The sequence below is a fragment of the Thalassophryne amazonica genome, chromosome 1 (genome assembly GCF_902500255.1).
Source record: "Thalassophryne amazonica chromosome 1, fThaAma1.1, whole genome shotgun sequence".
NCBI lineage: Eukaryota > Metazoa > Chordata > Actinopteri > Batrachoidiformes > Batrachoididae > Thalassophryne > Thalassophryne amazonica.
The window spans coordinates 169,402,996-169,426,676 of NC_047103.1; the positions used below are offsets into that span (position 1 = coordinate 169,402,996).

Sequence of the window (23,681 nt, forward strand, 5' to 3'; positions counted from 1 at the left end):
ACTTGTTGCACTTTTCTCACCGTGCAATGAGTGTAAAACTGTCTCAGATTAGAGTGTTTGCATGTTTTTTTAAGGACTGTGAGGCAGTCTTGAATTTTAGCACCTTTTTAGGGTGTATGTTTTGGCTTTTTGGGCAGGGACTGCAGCAAGAACCAAGTATGACACAACAATGACTCATTGTTGGTTATTCAAACTGCTGATATGACAAATTCATGACTTGTCATCAACCACACGGGGGCAAGATCAGAAATCCACCTTCATGAACTCCACAGCTAAAGCCTGTGTATTTAGTCAGAATACGTTAATTTGTTCCTCTACATTTAACACATTTGTTCCATTACTTGTGCTGCTTGTCAGCATTTATTAAACTAGAGATCTGATACTCGCCTTAGTCACGATGGTGGTGTTGGCCTCCAACCTGGAGGTGATCCAGTTCTAACAGAGCATAAAGTGTTCCAAAAAAGACATCAGTTTAATTTGCACCCAGTCTTGAAACTAAATTGCATTGCCCAAATAAATCCCTGTGGAACATTTCTACACAGTATGGAAAAGTAAAGAATTTGATTAAGTAATTTCCAGGTCTGGGTAAGTATAGAAAAAGGAAATTAGGGTATGAAGAAATATTTGTTTTTGCAGACATTTGCCACTAATTAAAAAAAGAAAGTAGCTTAAAATTCAGATAAAGTGTTTGGACCAGAGAAATATGTTGTATTTAGCCAAGCGAAGACGTGCAGCACCGTGATTTGTTTCTGTGTTGAATCAGTGAAGACTGTCTGGTGTGTTCGCATGCATCCACAACTCACTACCAAGTAGATTCCACACAGTTCAGAAATGTAGGCTACTTCATTTTCCTTTTAATTTTGAAAAATTTGATTCAATAAATATACATTTCCTGATCTGATAACCTAGTTACTGTAAATAAAAATAAATAAATCTGAAGTGAGATGTTATGCGAGAAGTCTCCCAGCAGTGAACTATTTTACATTAGCTCGTGGGCTACGCCGCTAACATTAGACCAACATAAAGTCAGCGTGCATAATTCCATCAGAGCTGAATGGCTTCAGACAGTGGGGAACTGCAAACATTCTGAGGGCTGGTGAGCGAATCCGAACTACAGTTGTGTTCAAAATAATAGCAAAGTGTTTAAAAAAGTGAGTGAAGTTCAAAATCCTTAAAATAGCTCTCATTTCAATCCACACAAATGCACTGGGAACGCTGCACATTCTGTTCCAAATCAGAAGAAAAAGGAATATGAGGCTGTTCATAAAAATATCAGTGTCTGCATTTTCCTTACAGGTGGCCCTTATTTAAGGACCAGGGCAGCAAATGTTGTACTTGCTGATTTTAGTGTATTTATCTCCAAAAAATCTGAATAAAATGGGTTGTTCCAGACATTTGTTGTTCAGAAGAACAGTGTGCTTTGGTTAAAAAGTTGATTGGAGAGAAGAAAACATAAAGAAGTGCAGAAAATAATAGACTGCTCAGATAAAATGATCTAAAATGCTTTAAAATATCAACCAAAACCAGAAAGACTTGGAAGAAAACAGAAAACCACCATTCAAATGGATCAAAGAATAGACAGAATGAGAAAGACAATGATCAGCTCCAGGGGGATCAGAGAAGGTCTAAAGTTACCTGTGAGTACTGTAACAATCAGAAGACACCTATGTGAAGACAAACTACGGACAAGAAGACCCCACAAAGTCCCACTGTTGGTTCGGGGAATGACGTGTGCTGTAGAGGTCACAGTTTGACAGAAAAACACTAAAGAGAAATGGAGAAACATTTTGTGGATTGATGAAAGCAAGATTCTGTGACCTGGTCCTGGATAAGCCGTTGAAGATGAGTGAGTGAACATGATTGTCCTTTTTGGATTTAGGGCCCATTTGTCAGACAACCAAAAACTGAATTGAAGTCACTGTCCACTGTGAAGACAGTGAAGCCTGGTGGAACATCATGATATGGTGTCGAGCCTATTTATCACATACCAGGGATCATGGATCAGTTTGAATATATCAGAATACTTGAAGAGGTCATGTTGTCTTATACCGAAGAGGAAATACCCTTGAAGTGGGTGTTTCAATGAGAGAGTGACCCCCAAACACACCAGCAAGTCAGCAGCATCTTGGTTCCAGACTAACAAGATTAACATTATGGAGCGGCCAGCCCAATCCTGGGACCTTAATCCAATAGAAAACCTGTGGAGTGACATCAAAAATGCTGTTTCTGAGGCAAAACCAAGAAATCCAGAGGAATTGCAGAATGTAGTCCAATGGTCCTGTGCTGGAAAACCTGTTCACAGGCGCCAGAAGTTGGTTGACTCCATGCAACACAGACGTGAAGCACTTCTCAGAAACATTTATACGACTAAATATGAGTTCAGTAATTCACAGGAAACATAAATCTTTAAGCAGTTTTCAGTTTGTACAGTAAATGTTTGAGTTTGTAAAGAAAAATACAGACAGCTATTTTTTGAACAGCCTTATTTTTTTCATCACTTTCTGCAAAGTAATAACAAATTTGATTGATTTTTCTTCATGTTTTGAGAAGGAATAGAATGTTGCAGTGTTCACAATGCATTTGTGTGTATGGAAATAAAAGCTATTCTAAATATTGTGCTGTTATTGGTCTGATTTATCAGTATGTTGACTGCATAGTGTAATCCAAATTGTGGTGCACTCTCACCTCTGTGATGACTGACACTGGTGTGCCATCCACCCGACTGACAGTGACAGCTAAATACTCAGTATAATCATCGTCATGCTTAGGCCCCTTTACACAGGACGGAGTTACGGAGTCTGTCGTGTGGTTTAAAACACACCCGATCCTCAGAGGGGATGTGAAAATACCTCTCTGCGTAACTGCTTCAGCGGCCCTTGTGTGTGTTGTTGTCTCACGTGGAGTTTGTGCACAACGGATGATGTCACATTTCACCGGAGATCTACCATTTTTTTGACATATATGCTGAATTTTGAGCAGTTTGTTGTCATATTTCCCGAGAGAGAGGGGTTTTTAATTAGTTAGCGCTACAGGTTGCCATCATAACGCGGTCTGTATTTGTGTGCTTTCGGTCTTGGCAGCTCTCCTGCGGAATTCAGGTGCAGCTTCGTACTTCACGGTGACCATTGCAATCTCAGTGGTTTGTGAAAAGATACCAAGAGGATGTTGTAGATGAGATTAGATAGAATTTTATTAATCCCTTGGGAAGACTCCCTCAGGGAAACTGAGGTTCCCTCAGTATTAGACAGTAGAACACAGGGTAAGAAGCACACAGAGTATCAAAAGTACAAGTAAGAATTTGCAAAAAGTAAATACAAATTGAAATACCAGAACTACTGGCTTACTGGCTACTCCCGTTCCTCTCCTTCCTGTCCTCTGTCTTCCTGTTACTCCTCCTCCCCCTGAGTGAGGATTTGTACAGTCTGATGGCCTGTGGGACAAAGGAGTTTTTCAGTCTGTTGGTCCTGCACTTGGGAAGGAGCAGTCTGTGGCTGAAGAGGCTCCTCTGTTTGCTGATGACGGTGTGCAGACGGTGACTGGCATCGCCCATAATGTGCAGCAGTTTGTCCAGCGTTCTCTGCTCAGCCACCATCATCAGAGAGTCCAGCTTCATGCCAGCCACAGAGCCAGTCCGCCTGTTACCGTCCGCTTCACACAGAGGCAAAACTGAGTAATTTTAACATTATTTCATTTTATTTCTTTGTGGCTGATGGAATAATTTCATCACCTGTGGGAGAGACCCAGTGTGAGAGAGGAGATGTGACGGAGCAGCTGTGTCACAGAGAGACTTTGCTTCAGTCACAACAAGGAATTAGTATTTTTAGATGCCATTTTGGATAATCAGGACGCTTTATGTGAATTATTTTTCTTCAGAATGCAATGAATTCCACTGAAACTAACAGGTAATAATTTATATTTTACTGCATGTGTTTTACTCTGCCCATTTAAGACAGAGGTGGATTGAGCTGGATTTGAGTGGGATTTGGAAGGTCTTGACGCAGATGTGGCTATAATCTGGCCATTTTGCAGATTCTGATGTCAAACTTTGTCACTATAGTAGTGTTCAGAATAATAGTAGTGCTATGTGACTAAAAAGATTAATCCAGGTTTTGAGTATATTTCTTATTGTTACATTTGAAACAAGGTACCAGTAGATTCAGTAGATTCTCACAAATCCAGCAAGACCAAGCATTCATGATATGCACACTCTTAAAGCTATGAAATTGGGCTATTAGTAAAAAAAAAAAGTAGAAAAGGGGGTGTTCGCAATAATAGTAGCATCTGCTGTTGACGCTACAAACTCAAAACTGTTATGTTCAAACTGCTTTTTTAGCAATCCTGTGAATCACTAAACTAGTATTTAGTTGTATAACCACAGTTTTTCATGATTTCTTCACATCTGCGAGGCGTTAATTTTGTTGGTTTGGAACCAAGATTTTGCTTGTGTGCTTGGGGTCATTGTCTTGTTGAAACACCCATTTCAAGGGCATGTCCTCTTCAGCATAAGGCAACATGACCTCAAGTATTTTGACATATCCAAACTGATCCATGATACCTGGTATGCGATATATAGGCCCAACACCATAGTAGGAGAAACATGCCCATATCATGATGCTTACACCACCATGCTTCACTGTGAACTGTGGCTTGAATTCAGAGTTTGGGGGTCGTCTCACAAACTGTCTGCGGCCCTTGGACCCAAGAACAACAATTTTACTCTCATCAGTCCACAAAATATTCCTCCATTTCTCTTTAGGCCAGTTGATGTTTTCTTTGGCAAATTGTAACCTCTTCTGCACGTCTTTTATTTGAGGGACTTTGCAGGGGATTCTTGCAAATAAATTAGCTTCACACAGGCGTCTTCTGTCACATCACTTACAGGTAACTCCAGACTGTCTTTGATCATCCTGGAGCTGATCAATGGGTGAGCCTTTGCCATGCTGGTTATTCTTCTATCCATTTTGATGGTTGTTTTCCGTTTTCTTCCACGCGTCTCTGGTTTTTTTTTTTTGTCCATTTTAAAGCATTGGAGATCATTGTAGATGAACAGCCTATAATTTTTTGCACCTGCGTATAAGTTTTCCCCTCTCCAATCAACTTTTTAATCAAACTATGCTGTTCTTCTGAACAATGTCTTGAACGTCCCATTTTCCTCAGTCTTTCAAAGAGAAAAGCATGTTCAACAGGTGCTGGCTTCATCCTTAAATAGGGGACACCTGATTCACACCTGTTTGTTCCACAAAATTGACGAACTCACTGACTGAATGTCACACTACTATTATTGTGAACACCCCCTTTTCTACTTTTTTTACTAATCGCCCAATTTCATAGCCTTAAGAGTGTGCATATCATGAATGCTTGGTCTTGTTGGATTTGTGAGAATCTACTGAATCTACTGGTACCTTGTTTCCCATGTAACTACTACTACTACTACTACTACTATTATTCTGAACACTACTGTACATCTGTGCATTAACAGGGTCCTCTTCACTCTGGCTGGCAGTGTGTCTGCAACAGCAAATAACCTTCTGTCTCTGCGGCACCTTCTCACCAAGAAAATCTGAAGGGTTCATTCCCTTCAGTTTGTTACACAAACCCGTGCTCCAGATCCACACACCCGCCCTTCCACGTCCACACCCACACTCCCGCACTCTGACTTCCAGACACATCTCTTTTGGCTTGAGCCAGATTGAATATGAACACGTGTGTAGGATGAGCAGAATTTGAAAGACAGGTCTGAACACGATCCGGCAAGAAAGCAATCCAGATTGAATCTGGTTTGAAACAGATTGCCAACCTCAGTGTCAACGCAAGCAGTGTAACCACATACATACACTTGGACACTGGAATCACCCTAAATGGGGTTCATGTTTTGTGTTATGTGGCCCTCAAGAAACTGTCATGAAACGAGTGTTTCATGACAGTTTCACATATTTTCTGAGGACACTGATCTTTATTTCAACCTTGAACCTGTAGCAGAATCAAACCACATTCAGCAAATGTCACTTGTATTTCCATCTTAGTTGCATAATAAGGTCAATGTGAAGTCTGGAACATTGCATATACCCCCGGTCTGCAATAAATACTCCATTAGTATTTGAAATGAACATGAAGCTGATCTGTGTTTGTCCACGTACAGTAACATCACATGCGTCTGGGAGCGTACAATTCCCAAATCACAGCCCGTGGGCAGGGCTCCACGTGAAATGCCATTACACCACGGTGCAGCAAGTTAGTCAGCCTGCCGATGACTGAGGCGCCACATTTGACTCCTGAGGAGGCACTAAAAGCTGTAATGTGGATTTTAATGTGCTGTAATGATCACCTGTTTGTCAGTGGAACAGGAGTCTTGGGTTCTCTCCTTTCCAGCTGAGTCCAGCTGCACTCACGGCAGCCGCGGCATCTTCTTCCACCTGTAAAAGTGAGTGCGCTCATCATGATGGTGATGTGTTGATATTACAGAGTGGCACACTGGATCATAAAACTAACTCATTCATTAACAAAGAAATAAGGTGCTGTTCTCACATCAAATAGAGCAAAACCAGTTTTCTAGGTGATTTGATAAGTGACTGTTTGATAACTGACTTCATTCCACTGTTCTAGTCCCACTTGGCTGCATGTTTCTGAAAATGAGGTAACTCTTTATTCACTTTGATGTTTTATTCTACCCTTATTTGTTTCCTGTTTGTTTATGGCTGTTTTTTAATTTAATCTACATGTAAACAACGCTGCATCGCTACATGTACAAGTTTATGGAATAATGAGTGTAGTGATGCAAAGGTTCCTTTAAATTCTAACAACCTGACAGGTTTCTAAATTTCTGGCCTTTTTGCGGTTAAAAGCCATAAAACATGTACTTTTATAGACATTTCACAAATACATTCACACGCTTAAGCGGTGTCGCCAACCGAACGCTCCCCCCTAAAATTTGGTCTGTCCTGCCCTCACTGTGCATGCGTCATTAGCTGCGGTTCACTGATTATCACCTTGTTTTTTGCGTCATACTGCCTCCAGTCATCATCTGTCTCAGCAACAGATATGTGAAGCTTTTGTACAACAATCATTTCTACATAAATTCAACATTATTTCATCAGAAAAGACGAAGGAAACGATCAGAGCACCACGGCTACATGAGCTGCTAGCTGATGCGTTCACTGCGCGTCAGTCATTTCAAAGCGTCACAGAGTATCATCTGGTTTCTGCTTTAAAACTCACTTTAGAATGATTTAAGAGGTTTTACCTTATCTGATGGTTAATAATCACATTAATCCCTTTGATTGCTTTGGATGAAGAGACTCTGTCTCAGACGAGTGGCTCAGCTCTGAAATGACGCATGCACAGTGGAGGCAAGGTGGACCGTTCAGTGTGCGACAGCAGGAGCTCTTCACCTGGATGTCAGTTAGATCCCCAAAAAAGAAAAAAAACATGGTAACTTACTATATACAATAGCTTACAATAAAAATAAAGAACATGCAGAACGTTGCTTTGTGGCGTACTTGGGTATACGTACATATATGTGTCATCTGTAAACATCTGGGATAAAAGAGGTAAGATGGCAGTGGCGTAGTACGTCCAAGTTGTGTTCCGACTATTTGCTCAGTAACCTCTTGTACATACAGCAGTAATGGTTGGATACTATGTAGTAAATGACATTGAGCGCATACCAAGTATTTGGAGGCATTAGTTGACCTTGGTTTTCTATTGTTCATCTGTGGTTTTCTGTGCATTAAGTACTCGTGCTACTCCCCCATTGGACATTGTAATGCCTGCACATTTAAGAAGAAAATAAGGTCAGGGGGACGCCTTCTGAGACGTCATGGCCCGTGCACATGTAGATGCATGCATACATAAGCATCCTTGAGTAGGATTGCTGAACTTTTATAATTTCCTTTGGGATAAATAAAGTTGATCTTATTCTTATTGTTTCTGCCGATTGCCTCAAATTGTAATGAAATGGTCAGTCTGATCGAGAGAACAGATTCAATTTTAGTATTGTTCAGAGTATAGATGTGGGTTCTGAAAGTCTCTGTGATCGTATGCCTCTGTCCACTGCCCACTGAGATTCACACTGAGATGCTGAAGTCTCTGGAGGTTTCTGACATGCCTATACAGTTTTGTATGGAATTTGAGGACAGTACCTCTGGATTGGCAAACTGGGGGGTGTAGGATGTTGTATTTAAATTAGGGGACTGTAGAGTGTGTTCGTTACAGAGGGAACACACTTCTCAGCCTCCTCAGGAAAGCCTTTGCGAGGGTGCCAGAGAGGGGACTGAAACAGATAGCTGAACCTCAGATTCAGGAGGAGCAATATAGGTTCCAGCTGGGTCACGGAATGATGGACAAGCATTTGATCCTTGTATGAATATTGGTGGGGACTTGACATTATGCCCAACCAGTCTGTATGTGTTTATTTGTTTTTAGAAAAGGCCTATGACCTGGTACCCTGAGATGTCTCATGGGAAGTGCTGCTGTAGTATGAGGTACCGGGTCCACTGCAACACGCGATCCGGTCTCTGTACAACCAAAGTGGGAGCTGTGTCCCTGTTCTTGACACTTCATCAGACCTCTTTCTGATAGTTGTTGGACTCTGCCAGGGCTGCCCCTTGTCATCAATCCTGCTCACAATTTTCATGGACAAGATTTCAAGGTGAAGTTGGGGACCGGAGACTTGTCCAGTTTAGTGACTTAAGAATTACATCTCTGCTTTTTGTGGATGGTGTGGTTCTGTTGGCCTTCTCAGACAGTGACCTCTGATGTGGACTGAGCAGGTTTGAGACAGAGTGCGAAGCAACTGGGATGAGCATCAGCAACTCCAAATCTGAGACATGGTCCTGTTGGAAAAGGGTGAATTGTCCTCTCTGGGTGAGGGGAGAGTTATTGCCCCAAGTGGAGGAGTTAAAGTATGTTAGAGTCTTGTTAATGAGTGTGGGTTAAGATGGACTGTGAGGTCAATAGGGTGGCTGGGGTTATGTCTGAGGTCCTACAGGTGCAGTGCTGGACCATTGTGGTGATGAAAGAGCTGAACCAGACGGGGAAGGCTCTCTAATTACTGGTCCATTTATGATCCCATCTTCACCTGTTGTCATGAACTTTGGGCTTACACTCAGGGATGAGGAGAGAAGCTCGAATATGTGGAGGATCTCAGAGTGGAGTCACTGCTTCTTTGCATCGAAAGAAGCCAGCTGAGGTGGTTTGGGTCTCTGGTGGGGATACCCACTGTTTGTCCACCCAGAGAGGTCTTCCAGGCACATCCAGCTAGGAGGTGGCTAAGCGTGACCTCAGTGTGTGACTGTGGGTAAGACCCAGGACATTCTGGAGGGATTATATCACCCAACTGGCTTGGGAATGCCTCAGAATCCCCGAACAGGGATGGGAAATGGGTTATTTTAGTTCTTGTTAGAGGTATGGGCTCTAATAAACACTTTGCTACATCTACCTTGAGGCCAGTGCAGCTGTGGAAAAGTCTGTTGGCACAGCTGCAGTTCCTCCTGCTGTCCTACAGGTGTCAATAAAGGTGCAGCTGCTTGATATAAAACAGGTGTGACATGTGATTTACAAAATGTGAGTAAACTCTGTCCTCTGAACTCTCCGTCTGTGATCACTAGAATGCTGCAGACAGTCGACTCTGAGTCCAGTGGAAATCAATGGGATTCTGATTAGTGCAGTCCAAGAGGGGACTCATGATTATAACCAATAAAGAGAATTAGATCAATGATTTTTTCCTTGGTTGGGGAACTCCAAACCCCACATTCTGATCAAATTTGACATGGAGTCATCAGTGGAATTGCTGTTGGTTTATAAATAAGATAATTGGTCCACCTTCCTCCCCGTTTCTGCTTCGCCGTGCTCCCTGTCTGGCAGCACAACACTTTTATTGCTTAGTCAAATCCTCTACTTCCATTTTTAAATTGCCTATTGAGTGGATTTCTCTGCCGACCTGCCAGACCACCATTAGTATCACCTTCATGCGGCTTCCTTTTCCAGTGAAGGGACTCGACACAGCAAACATCCCTGTGCGTAATTTAATCACCCAAAGATACACATCGTGTTTGTGTCGGTACAAACAAAATGTTCAGAGTGCCTCCTTAAATAAATAAAAGATGTAAAAAGAATAATTAAGTTTGCAAAGATACAAATTTAAAGATGGATTCAAAAAGATAAATGTAGATACACAGTGGGGGAAATAAGTATTTGATCCACTGTCATGTTTGCAGGTTTTTCCACCTACAAAGAATGTAGAGGTCTGTATTTTTATCGTAGTGACACTTCAGCTGTGAGAGACAGAATCTTAAAAAAAACAACAAAAATAATCAGAATATCACATTGTATGATTTTTTTTAAATAATTAATTTGCATTTTATTGCACAAAATGAGTATTTGATCCCCTAGAAAAACAGAGCTTAACAATTGGTACAGAAACATTTGTCTGCCCTTACAGAGGTCAGATGTTTCCTGTAGATTTTCACCAGGTTTTCACACACTGCAGCAGGGATTTTGGTCCACTCCTCCATACAGATCTTCTCCAGATCTTTCAGGTTTGGAGTTTCAGCTCCCTCCAAAGATTTTCTATTGAGTTCAGGTCTGGAGACTGGCCAGGTCACTCCAGGACCTTGAAATGCTTCTTACGGAGCCCCTCCTTAGTTGCGGCTGTGTGTTTGGGGTCATTGTCATGCTGGAAGACCCAGCCATGACCCATCTTCAATGCTCTTACTGAGGGAAGGAGGCTGTTTGCCAAAATCTCACAATACATGACCGCTTCCATCCTCCCTTCAATACGGTGCAGTCGTCCTGTCCTCTTTGCAGAAGAGCACCCCCAGAGTATGATGTTTCCACCCCCATGCTTCACGGTTGGGATGGTTTTCTTGGGGTTGTTCTCATCCTCTAAACATGGTAAGTGGAGTTGATTCCAAAAAACTCTATTCTGGTCTCATCCGACCACATGACCTTCTCCCATGCCTCCTCTGGATCATCCAGATGGTCACTGGTGAACTTCAAACGGGCCTGGACATGTGCTGGCTTGAGCAGGGGGACCTTGCTGCCTTGCGGGGTTTTAAACCATGACAGCATCATGTGTTACTAATGTAATCTTTGTGACTGTGGTCCCAGCTCTCTTCAGGTTATTGACCAGGTCCTCCTGTGTAGTTCTAAGCATTTCTCAGAATCATTCTTACCCCACAAAGTGAGATCTTGCATGGAATCCCAGACCGAGGGAGACTGACAGTCATCTTGTGTTTCTTCCACTTTCTAATAAATAATCATAACAGTTGTTGTCTTCCACGAAGCTGCTTGCCTGTTGTCCTGTAGTCCATCCCAGCATTGTGCAGGTCTACAGTTTTGTCCCTGGTGTCCTTAGACAGCTCTTTGGTCTTGGCTATGGTGGACAGGTTGGAGTTTGATTGATTGAGTGTGTGAACAGGTGTCTTTTATACAGGTAACAAGTTCAAACAGGTGCAGTTAATACAGGTAAAGAGTGCAGAGTAAGAGGGCTTCTTAAAGAAAAATTAACAGGTCTGTGAGAGCCAGAATTCTTGCTGGTTGGTAGTTGGATCAAATACTTATTTCATGCAATAAAATGCAAATGAATTATTTTTAAAAAATCATACAATATTTTTTTTTTTTTTTTTAACATTGTCTCTCACAGTTGAAGTGAACTTACAATAAAAAATACAGACCTCTACATTCTTTGTAGGTGGAAAAACATACAAAATTGGCAGTGGATCAAATACTTATTTCCCCCACTGTATTTATATAATTAGTGTATTTATGTATTATTTTGACATGCATATTTATTTATTTATAATTTACTCATTTATTTTAATTGCCATTTCTGCATTTTATTTTTCTCTAAACATGTTGCCGTTTATTTATTTCTGCTAGTTAGCACACTTGGGATATTTTAGTATTTATTTAGAGTACTATGCAAAAGGCACCCATAGTTATGATAAAAGTAGCATTAATAATAATAATTTTATTTGAAGTGTACTGGCCAGTAGAATACCTCACAAACAGTTGCAAATGATCATGCAATTTTAAAATGACTGTAAAACACAATTTAATATTATAAATTCTACTCAGGTGCTACTTATATACTGAAAAATCACATGTAAGTAAAATCCAGTTTTTATATAAATTATCAGGGAAGTTGAAATTCACACATTTAATTTATTTATGAATATTTAGGTTTTCAAATTTAATGCTTTTTGTGATGCATTAAATGTGCCTAAAACATTTGCACAGTACTGTAAGTGTTGAAGATTAATTCTCTTGCAAAGTGAGGCTTTGACCTTGACACTTTCCTTTAACAATTTATTTGGCGTACAGGGACGTGAATTGGGGCGTGATGACCCCAGCAACAGGTGGAGTTGAGGACATTTACCGGCAAAACTGGCTGCAACAGGCTGACGAAAATGTGCAGCTCATGAAGTCATCAGGATGTAGGAGGCGCATTTGGTGGGCATAATGTTGAGGATTTGTCATGTGGCTGAGTGACTGAGGCTTGAGTTGATTATTTTATCACTTTAAAAATCCCATATATGAACTTCCTTCAAAAACTGTGATGGAGTTTTGTAGCTTCATGCTGAGCACATGCTCATTGTTTTTGTGAGGGACTCAAACCTGTGACCTCTGCTTCAACAGAAGGTGTTAAAAAAAAAACAAAGGAAATGCACCTCAAAAAGAAGATTGACAGTCAGGTAATTTACTGCTGTTGAGACGAAAAAACAGACACTTCACTGCCGTCTAATTTTCAGATGTGTTGCAATTTTTACTTTCCATTTTCAAAAATACCTTTCAACACTTGTCACTTGACAAACGCTCCATATCTGCTGTTTGTGATTGGTAGTGCGGCGTTTTTCTCACCACGCCGTGTCACGATGCAGGTGATAATTTTGTCTGGGAGTTGTGTTTTTGATGTCTGTGCTGAATGGATCATCAGCTCAGATTCTGCTTTGCTGTTATTCGCGGAGGCGCGTTGTCTCATTAGACACGTCTGGACGTCGTCTCTCTGCAAAATGTTGAGTTTAAAGAGGTGCTGCGTGAAATGTTTGAAAGCAACGAAGATGAGGGTTTGTTTCGTTGATGACGTTATCTTGTGCATCTTGCGTTCGGTGCTCGCTGGACAAAGATGCACATCTTCATGCAAGTACAAAGATTTTGCAACAGAAAATTGCAAAGCTTGAAAGTCGCTTATTTAGTCTCTGGTTTTCAACACAAAGGAGAAACAGGAAAGACAAGTAGACAACTGCTGTTGGAGCGTGTGGTGCTAACTGGAATAAAAGAATTAAGTTTTATCAGTGGTGCGTTTATGTCAGTTATTTCCTAAACTACCTGCATACTACATCATCCTGGCAGCACAGTTGCCTCACAGCAAGAAGTTCATGGGTTTGATTCCCACCTGTGGCCTTTCTGTGTGGAGTTTGCTTGTTCTCCCCGTGTTTGCGTGGGTTTCCTCCAGGTGCTCCGGCTGCCTCCCACATTTAAAAACATGCAGGTTAGGTGGACTGGAAACTGTCCAGGTCTCCCTTTCAAAAGAGGTCTCAGTCTCAGTGGGACTAACCTGGTTAAATAAAATTAAATACGCTGTAGAGTAGAATTGAAAGCAAGCTATTACTGCATTTTCTGGATTATAAGTGATCGTTTTTCTAATTGTTTGGGAGGTCCTACAACTCATACTCGGGTGCGACTTATAGACCAAAAAAAACACGTTTGTTATTCATAATAATAATTATATTGACTATTTATATCCAGTTTTCCCAGGAATTAAAGCGCACAAAACAAAATAAACTCTGGTAGTAAAATGTACACTACAGTAGTGCCTAAAAATCCCAAATAAAAGGGCTGACAATACAGGATTTATACTCCGGAAAATATGATGTATTTACATTCTACAATGCAGCTCCACTTTCTCCACTGTCTGCAGCCACTTCTGGAAGGGTACTGTATTGCTTATGTCTCAGCCACCTCAGGAAACTTGAAACTCATTTTCCTGTAAGTGGTTATGGTCAAGTTCAAAGTTCAGATGTCTCTGAAATAAACAAAAGGTCAATACTTACACAACGTCATGGATTTGCACACTTCCAAAGAATCTAAGAGTGTTTGATGCTGCGTGACACATGACTGGGGGACGGGGATCCAGTCGTGCATTAACTCTGGTTTGTGCAGTAAATGCAAATTAAAGCAGCATTCGTTATTGAGCATACGTCCTACAAGAACCAAAGTATCCTCTCTCCTCCTGTAAAAAAAAAGTAATAGTTATGTGGATCCATTCCAGACATCACCAAAATTTAAATGATTCCCTGTTTAGAAGAGACCGTATATAAAAACTAGCATAATCCCCACAGATAAATCCACTGTAATCCAGCCGAAGTTCCAATAAATACAAACACAATTGGCTAATATTAGCATGAAATCTCGTGGCTAATGTTAGCATAAATACTTACTAGCACCACATCACACGATGCTAAATGACTAGCATTAGCATGAACGGAGCGCATCTATTGTGAGCAATGATTTTTTTTTAAATGTGCTTTAAAAAACATATTTAAAGTTCTAATTTTTCTGTTTTTTTTTTTGTTTGTTTTTTTTTTACTGCACATCTTTAGGTAAGATGACATATTCCTGGAAAAAAAAAGTTAGTACCTTACTGATGATTTCTTTTGGTTTTTCAGGTTGTTTCCCCCAGGCTAACATAACAAGCTCATAGATTTGCACCTCAGAGAATTAACAAAACCTGTTGGTTTAAGGTATCAAAGTAATGTGACAAGCAGTTAATTCAGTCGCAGTCCTTTTCAGTACAGCAAAGCATTTCCCAGGTTAAATTCAAAGTATTTAAAATAAAACTACTTTCGGTGTTAAATCCGGGTTTGCTGACAACCGCCTCACAGGCTAAACGTTCCCCAAACAGCCACCTGCTCGTGTCCTGTGTTTGTTGTGATCGTCCTCCTCTGCTCAGGGACAAGCTTTGCCTGATGAACAGCTGCCGCACTGCCTCCCCTGATGTGTGCATGTTTGTGTAAGTCACCTGAAAACCTCCTGTAGAGGAGGTATCAGCGGGGCGCAGGTTGCATAGCGAGCCCCGGGGAGGTGGCGTGCTGAGAGGGGGCTGCACATCCTCACGGCTCAGATGGGATTACAGGTTGCTAACACTTGATGACACAAGCTGTTTCTAACATCTCGCCCACCGCATGTGCTGAACACTTGCAGATTAGACATGCACCAAACCCACATGCGTTAACATGCTCGTAAAACTGCAAGAAAATAAAAATGCATGAATGCAAAAGTTAAACCTGCCTTCACAATCCAGCACTGACAAAAGTTACACAAGAAACTACAAGTTAGCTTGTCTCACTCATGTTAATCATTTGCTTGTTTTTTTTTTTTGACGGAACCAGTGATTTGTAACTAGTTGCTTAAAATATCTGCGTGTCAGCATTACTTGGAGTACTGCCTATGTGAAGTGGGTGTTGAGGAGGGTCGTAGAAACCAGCAGCGCAGGTGGTTTATTGACTCAACTTTCAACTTTGCAGATGATGCTGTGATCTCTGAGAAATCATTAGATATCTTCATTTCAGCACTGGAGAAGCTGAGTGAGTCATCAGAGTGTTTGGGTTTGAGATTGTCCGAGATCAACACTGGATCCAGACTTTAAATGTCTCTTTGGAGGATCCTTGAATACTCCTTAAATGACTTTGGATCAACAATCAGTTGCTTAGGGAGACTAAAGAGGAGTATCACTTGTGTTCTCAAGGAGTAGCGGCTACATTGTTTTGGTGATGTGGTGCGTTTCTTTGTGTATGATGCTGGTATCTCAGTGTTGACGTCTCTGCATGCTGGAGAAGGACACACCTCACATTTGACCTGGCTGCACCACAGAGATTGGTACTGGTTGCCAGTGTAGCGGCTTTCTCTGCACTGTGTTGTGTTGTTGACTCCTCCCACTTGCTCCCCTTGAGACGCAAACTCACAACCTCCGGCATGAGAGGAGGATGCTCTGACTAGTTGGCTATAACCCGGGCTCTGGCCTGAGTGGCCAGAGTATACTTTGATTGTGGGGTGAGGCGTATTGACTACCACATGCACAGTGACTCCTGCTGGCCTCCATCACACCTGCCTTAGTGGTTGTCGTCCACTATTATGGGCCTTTCACACTGAATCCGTCAGATGCGTCAAATGCGTCAAAAACCGGTCTAAAAAGCATTATTTTCAATGAGACACGTTGCGTTTTAGATGTGTCGCGTCAAAAGCCGAGCTAAACCGACGCATCTGACGGGAGCGCGCATTGCCGCTTGTCAGCAGGCTGACGGAGTCAAAGTTCAATCCAATCCAACTTCCGACTTGCTGAGCTGTGACGTACCTTTGTGTTGTCCAATAGGAACGACGCGTCAGGCCAAAACACGGAAGACAGGTGGCAGAAACCACTGATCTCTACAAAATGGACGGTGCAGAAACCACTGATCTGTGCAAAACAAACGTGTCACAGGACTCCTCATTTATGGAGGAGTTTTCTGAAGAAAAATCCTTCGAAATGTTTTTTGTTGTTGTTACCTCATTATTTCTGATTACTGTTAAAAAAGTTTAGAACACTTGTAATTAAAATAGCTAAATAAATCAATAAATGGTTCTTTAGAAACCTTTTGTCTGTAAATTAAAACCACCTGTTATTTCATATTATTTCATTTCTTGTTTAACATAAGGAACCTCGGACATTTATTTTTAGACAAAATAACATGGAAATTTGTACTTTTTTTTTTTAAGTCTGGTAGATTATTTATATCTCATTTTAAACAGAAAAACAGACACTGTAAATAAATACAAATGTTTATTATAAATGCAACAGGAAATAATATAACAATGACTGCAGTGTGATTGTAAAGTAGGATTTCTGTGACATAAAGCTCATGATGATTTTTTTATATATATATAGTCATTTCAACTTGTAATTTCGCCAAAATATATAATTACCTTTAATGTTGCTATCAGGATAGAGTCATTTCTAAAATATGAATTTGAGCACAATAAGTGGAGAGCTTCTACCTGTGCAAATGTCTTTTGACTTTGATCCCGTGGACATTTTTAATGATCTGTTCATTTATTGTTAAAATAGAAAATGAAACGGCTTTTTAAAAAATAATAAAATTGTTGCTGTTCAAAGAGCCTTTTATTTAGAAGTAGGTGATGTTCTGCTGGATTCTCAGGACCAGATGAAGGTCTCTTCTGCAGCTTTGAACTCTGGTGGTGTTGCTGAAAAGCAGAGATGTTTTCTTTCGACTGGACTTCGTGGTGTTCAGCTCATCAATGGAAGTTTGGTTGTCTGCACAGCAAATGTTCCTGATTGGGACAAATAAAAATATTTTTTTAAATATAAAGAAACACTAAACGGTTTATATATTTAAAAAAGGGGAAAAAACAGGAAAAAAAAAAAACAATGGAAAAAACGCCCAAAAAAATAAGTTATTTAAAGTTGAGCTTTTGTGGCGTCTGAAAAAAGCTGTAGCTTTATTTGGTAAAAAATAAAAAGACTGAACCATTTAGAAATTAAAGTGTTCACTCAGATCAACTGTGCTAAAAGGCTATGCTAACGTTAGCCGATCATTAAACCTTCAAAGCAGTTCAGTAAACGTCACGTTTTATTTTTACATTATTCTCACCTCGATGAAGCTGCAGAACTAAACTTCGTTGGGAAACTGGGACTTCGCATATATCCAAAAAGTGGGAGATTTCGGACTGAGTGGGTTTGCTCCATCACCCCGGCTGCCTGCCTCGCTCTGCTCAGTGATGATGCCTGAAGGCCGGCTTCTCCGTGCGGGTCGACCCGCTGTTGCAGTTTGATCGATATCCCACCAAGTCGTCGGTCCTCCCTTGGTCGGCGGTCACTCCGAGGGAGTGAAAAAAAAGCTTCTCCCAGCAGGGTGATGGGAGAATCGGGAGAATCGTTCTACTGCTGTTTTTGAAAGCTTTTTTTGTAGTTCAGGCGACACAAATTCAAGATGGCGCTCGCTAAACTTTTTCAGATTGTGGAAACAGCCAGAGTGTGACGTGGCAATCTCCGCCCCCCACCTTTTTTTTTTTTTTGGCCTCTTCCAAAGCGACGCGTCTGACGTCATACGTCGTATCCGTCGGAAAACGCATCCAACGGATCTGACGGATTCCTGTGCGTTGACGGATTGGCCTGACGGATTCAGTGTGAAAGGCCCATTAGTGTCCCATTATTGCCCCTCCCCACATTTACAGAGTCATTGTTTACATTGCTGTCAAGCATTTATGGGACCCCCCCCCCCCCCTTGTCCATTGATCACATTAGCTGCAAGAGATAGATGTAAAGTGACTAACTGCCATTCAACATAACATGACAGTGGGCGTTTTGCAGTAATAAGAGACGTGGACACTATACCATCAACTAGGTGTGGCCAAAATAGGTGAAAAGTTTATTTTATGCAAATTCTGAGTGATGCAGCACGGAAGCTGCCAATCCAAGTAATGGCAGCGTGATGGGCGGTGGTTGATTGGTTATATTTGTAGTTTATAACAAAGTTAATGCTTAAACTGTAAACCATCAAACCTCAATTACATTTCATGTCATAAGGGTTTAAGGAAATGTTTGGCGTATTTTTAGTATCGTATCACCCCCCCAAAAGTGAAAAATTAAATAAATCCATATTGGTTGAGCTGTAGAAATCATGTCTATTTTTGGAGCAACTTATATTTCAATAAATACAGATTCATAATGCAACAAGCCCTGAACTGTTTTACTAAATCTATTAATAAAGAAAAGAGGTTCTGGTTTTATTTTAACAATGCCGATCTTGTACCCAAATGACAGCAGGTTATAAAATCCTTGTGCACACCGGATCTGTAAATTCACAATCACAGGGATCAGTTGCCTCATGTTGACACTTCCGCAACAAAGGTCATCAGAGCTGTTGACTATTTATTGATTGCTCTTGGTGTATGCACTGCACCTGGAAAGTATTCACAGCACTTCACGCTTTTCCACATTTTATGTTACAGCCTAATTCCAAAATGTATAAAATAATTTTTTTTCTCAAAACTCTACCCACAATATCCCATAATGACAATGTGAAATACACACACACCAGTCTATATAAAAGGTTTCACAGTTGACAGTGGATGTCAGAGCACAAACCAAGCATGGAGTCAAAGGAATTGTCTGTAGACCTCCAAGACAGGATTGTCTCAAAGCACAAATCTGGGGAAGGGTACAGAAACATTTGTACTGCTTTGAAGATCCCAATGAGCACAGTGGTCTCCATCATTTGTAAATGCAAGAAGTTCAGATCCACCAGGACTCTTCCCCGAGTTGGCCACCCATCTAAACTGAGCGATCGGGGGAGAAGGACCTTAGTCAGGGAGGTGACCAAGAACCCGATGGTCACTCTGTCAGAGCTCCAGCATTCCTCTGTGGAGAGAGAAGAACCTTCCAGAAGGACAACCATCTCTGCAGTAATTCACCAATCAGGCCTGTATGGTAGAGTGTCCAGACGGAAGCCACTCCTTAGTAAAAGGCACATGGCAGCCCACCTGGAGTTTGACAAAAGGCACCTGAAGGACTCTCAGACCAGGAGAAACAAAATTCTCTGGTCTGATGAGATAAAGACTGAACTATTTGGCATCATGCTTGCAGGAAACCAGGGACCATCCCTACAGTGAAGCATGGTGGTGGCAGCATCATGTTGTGGGGATGTTTTTCATCAGCATGAACATGAACTGGGAGACTAGTCAGGATTGAGGGAAAGATGAATGCAGCAGTGTACAGAGACATCCTGGATGAAAAGCTGCTCCAGAGCGCTCTTGACCTCAGACTGGGATGACGGTTCATCTTTAAGCAGGACAATGACCCTAAGCACACAGCCAAGATATCAAAGGAGTGTCTTCAGGACAACTCTGTGAATGTCCTTGAGTGGACCAGCCAGAGCCCAGACCTGAATCTGATCGAACATCTCTGAAGAGATCTGAAAATGTCTGTGCACCGACGCTCCCCATCCAACCTGATGGAGCTCGAGAGGTGCTGCAAAGAGGAATGGACCAAACTGCCCAAAGATAGGTGCACCAAGCTTGTGGCATCATATTCAAGAAGACTTGAGGTTGTAATTATTGAGCAAAGAGTTAATACTTCTGTACATGTGATTTCTTAGTTTTTATTTTTAATAAATTTGCAAAAAAAATTCAAAATATTTTTTTCCCATTTTGTTATTATGGGGTGTTGTGAGTTGAATTTTTAGGGAAAAAATGAATTTACTCAATTTTGAAATTAGGCTGTAGCATAACAAAATGTGGAGAAACTGAAGCACTGTGAATACTTTCTGGATGCATTGTAAGGCCTCATTTGAACTTTCCTCACTGGTTTAAAACTCTTCTAAGTATCAGATTAATGTGGAAACATTTTGGGATAGATTTGTTTTTCTTAAGGACCTGTCACAGTGACACACTTTAGTGACCTGTGCTCACCACCGTCTGCAGGCTTCACTTGCAGGGTAAATTAATTTTTCTCCTTTTTTCTGCCTACAGTCACTTAATATCCACTCAGATTCACATTCGTTATTACCTGCTCACCTCCTGCTCCTCCCAGGCCCCTCCAGATACATCGTGCTCTGAATGACCACTGTGTCTCCAAGGCCTAATTAGAATTGAACCTCTCCTCGTTTAGAATTGTCAACTTTCACCTCAAGCCTGGAAACCTTTGCTGTCAATTTCAAACAGACCCTGTAACGGTGGAATCCTGCAGCTGCACCCTGGATAACTTTGTCCTGATCTTAAATCAGTGACGCATCTGCACTATGAGCAGCTGGATTACAGATACCAGCGCTGAATACAATCATCCTTTAATTGTTTTAAAAACCTCAGAGTATATTTTCCTAACTCAGCATGTTGCCATAAACATCACAATCCATCAGTCTTAGATGGGTTTTTTTTTTTGGGGGGGGGGGGGTATACAGTTTGTTTTCACACTTAAGGAAGACATGAAATGGAGTGTCCTTAACTTAATCACCACCTTGTTTTACTACATTTGCATTCATTTGCATATTAATTGGACCGCTGATTAAAATTGGTTTTGTAATTTTAATTAAGTGTCCACAAAGGTATATGATTAGCACTGTTTAAAATACAGCCTGACATAACTAGAAGCAAAAAAGGCTCATTGCTGCAGATTTTTCTTTGCTTCTCTCTCCAACCACCCCCCGAACGCCTCCTTTCAAAGAGGAGGGATTACTTACAGGGAACACTCGTTTCATGATAGCCGTTTTTTAATCTGCAGTAGATGAGGCTGCCATGGAGACGGGTGGGGGTGGGCGGGGGGGTGGGGGTTATTGTGTGGTCGGTCTCATGTCAGTAGTTGGTAAACCGGCCTGAAACTGACTTGTGAATTAGCATGTGTTCACGGCACGTCAGGAATAGTTCCAGTGCAGGTTTTTAGTGTCACTTACTCCAGTTGCAATAATCAGCCAACGTGGTAGAAGGATGATGGTGGTTCAAAAAGCTCACTGCTCGGAATGGAAATGGTGAACACTTAAAGTGGCAGCTCACTTCATCCGATTGAGTTTGTGCGATCAATCTGGATCCATTTCAAAGCAAGCATCTGTATGTTTACTTCTTACAAACATCCAGACTCTGGTAGGATGAAATGGTCATTCCCACAGGATAGAACGTATGACACGGGGATATTGGCAGATCCATTATGATTCTTGGGTGTTTTTTTTTGGGGGGGGGGGGGGGGGGTATTTTATGTACACTAATGTTGTCGGTGCAGACCTGGACGAAAGAAAATGAGACCTGCCTTTTGATGTCACTGTACACTTGGACAAGCGACACACAATAACACACATATAGTCACATCCAGGCCACTGTAGGGCCACATAGTTATGATTCACCTTATTTTGAAGAGATTTACATTTGGCTGTTTTTCCAGTTGTGCTCTAACTGGTGCTGCCAGCGTTACAAATACATCCAAAATGTGTAAACCAGACTGGACAAACTAAGTGACAAATAATAAATGAATCAGCTGCATCTCGCTGATCACGGAAAATATTGTCGCGCCGCCCAATGCTGCTTCGTGCATCACAGGGCTTCGTAATGTTGCATATTTCAAAATTCCATAAGATGGTCATTAAACATCTGACTGCCATCATTATCTTTGTTCAGCCACAGTTAATAAGACAGTAAACATGGATGTCGCTAACAGCTAGCAGTGCTAACTGCTTTTAAAGTCTGTGTCCACACCACAACTAATGCTAATAGCTTACGCTAATAGCTAACTCAATGTGTCTTCTTCTCCAAGCCTTCACGGTCACACTTGCAAAATCTGATTATCTTGTGTAGCTTTCCCATAAAAAATAAATGAAGACATGAATAAATAATAATAACAACAATAAAATATAAAAATAAATCATGGATATCAAGCATTGTAAATAATGGGGCTGGAAATCTGTCTGACTGGAGACGAAAAAAAAATGCAAGGATTTTGGCCAAGCAATGCATTCTGGGTCGTTTTTTTCCTAGATGCTGTGGAGAGAATTGGCAGATCTTTGTTAGCATTAAATGGTAAATGGACTGGAATTCTTTTACACTTTCCCATCTCATGCATGCACTGTTTTACAGTGATCACACACACACACACACACACATGCGCGCGCAGTTGTGTGCTATCATGCAAAACGCTGAACATTGTGATTAATTTGGGGATTGATGCCTCTTTTCCACACACCTCTGTGTACGTAGCCTTGATGTCCATTTGCACATTCATCAGAATACAAATGTGAATATTGACAGGGCTTTCTTGCAGTCTGTGTTGATTTTCACAAAGTAAGGCTGCTCCCTGGGACATCCCAAGGGTTTGTGGAATTCCCAATATATTGCTGGACATCATAGTCAGCTTTGACTACTACTTGGTGAATTCTTGCATTTGCCAGAGATGTATTATTCTGACCTTCTACTGCGTTCAGAGGTTCCATGAACTGGGTGTTGGGTCAGGGTCATTGAGTCCAGTGACTTGGGTTCTTTTGCAGATGATGCTGTGGTCTTTGTAGAGGTCATGAATGTCTTGGCTGCACTAAGAAATCCATAACGTAACATCATGCCTTGGGGCAACTGTTTGTTGTGATTTGGCGCTATATAAAAAAAAAAAAAAAAAAAAAAAAAAAATTGATTGATTGATTGATTGATCATCTCCTGACCTGGATGACTCAGAACCTTCATTGATAAACTTTGGTGTAATGTCGTATTTGTGGGTGGTTGTGTTATTTGCAGTGCCCCCTGCTGGTTGTAAGTGTCACACGTGTATGTTTTCGGTGGTACTGCTTGTCTGCGGTGCTTTTCGCTGCATGCATACATACAAGCCTTCAGCTGGGAAAAATTTGAGACATATTGTCTCCCACAGTCTTAATGAGTGCCGTTTTTGCCAAGTGAAATGGCCTGACATGTAACAGAGAGAGAGACAATTTTTCTGATGCAATTACCGCAGAGTCGGGGTATCATACTGGGGACTTTTCAGAAACGTAATATTACCTCATTTTGTCTTTGGTGTGGTCTGGAAGGTTTCTGAGAGACATTTGGAAGCATTTTACTCATAAAATACTTAACCATTTAAGTGATAGGATACTGTTTCCTGGGCTCTGTCCCTCCTGCCAACCGCAAAAGATTGAAAACTGAGGGGGGAAAAAGTGCAGTAG

At 41.2% G+C, this 23,681-nt stretch overlaps 1 long non-coding RNA gene across 10 annotated transcripts in view; it reads left to right on the forward strand.

Moving 5' to 3' along the window:
- Nucleotides 1-1,577: 1,577 nt before the first annotated feature.
- The window catches only part of LOC117520852, a 28,696-nt gene continuing 6,592 nt past the window's right edge, over nt 1,578-23,681 (forward strand). For 2 of the 10 annotated variants that reach the window (XR_004563796.1, XR_004563801.1), the window contains exons 1-2: nt 1,578-1,715; nt 7,783-7,790. This is a non-coding gene — a long non-coding RNA (uncharacterized LOC117520852). Of the gene's footprint in view, nt 1,716-3,443; nt 3,446-4,235; nt 4,248-7,779; nt 7,791-10,389; nt 10,425-17,529; nt 17,538-18,764; nt 18,775-23,681 lie in introns of those variants that run through there. The other 8 variants (XR_004563793.1, XR_004563790.1, XR_004563783.1 and 5 more) reach the window with 6 other exon arrangements.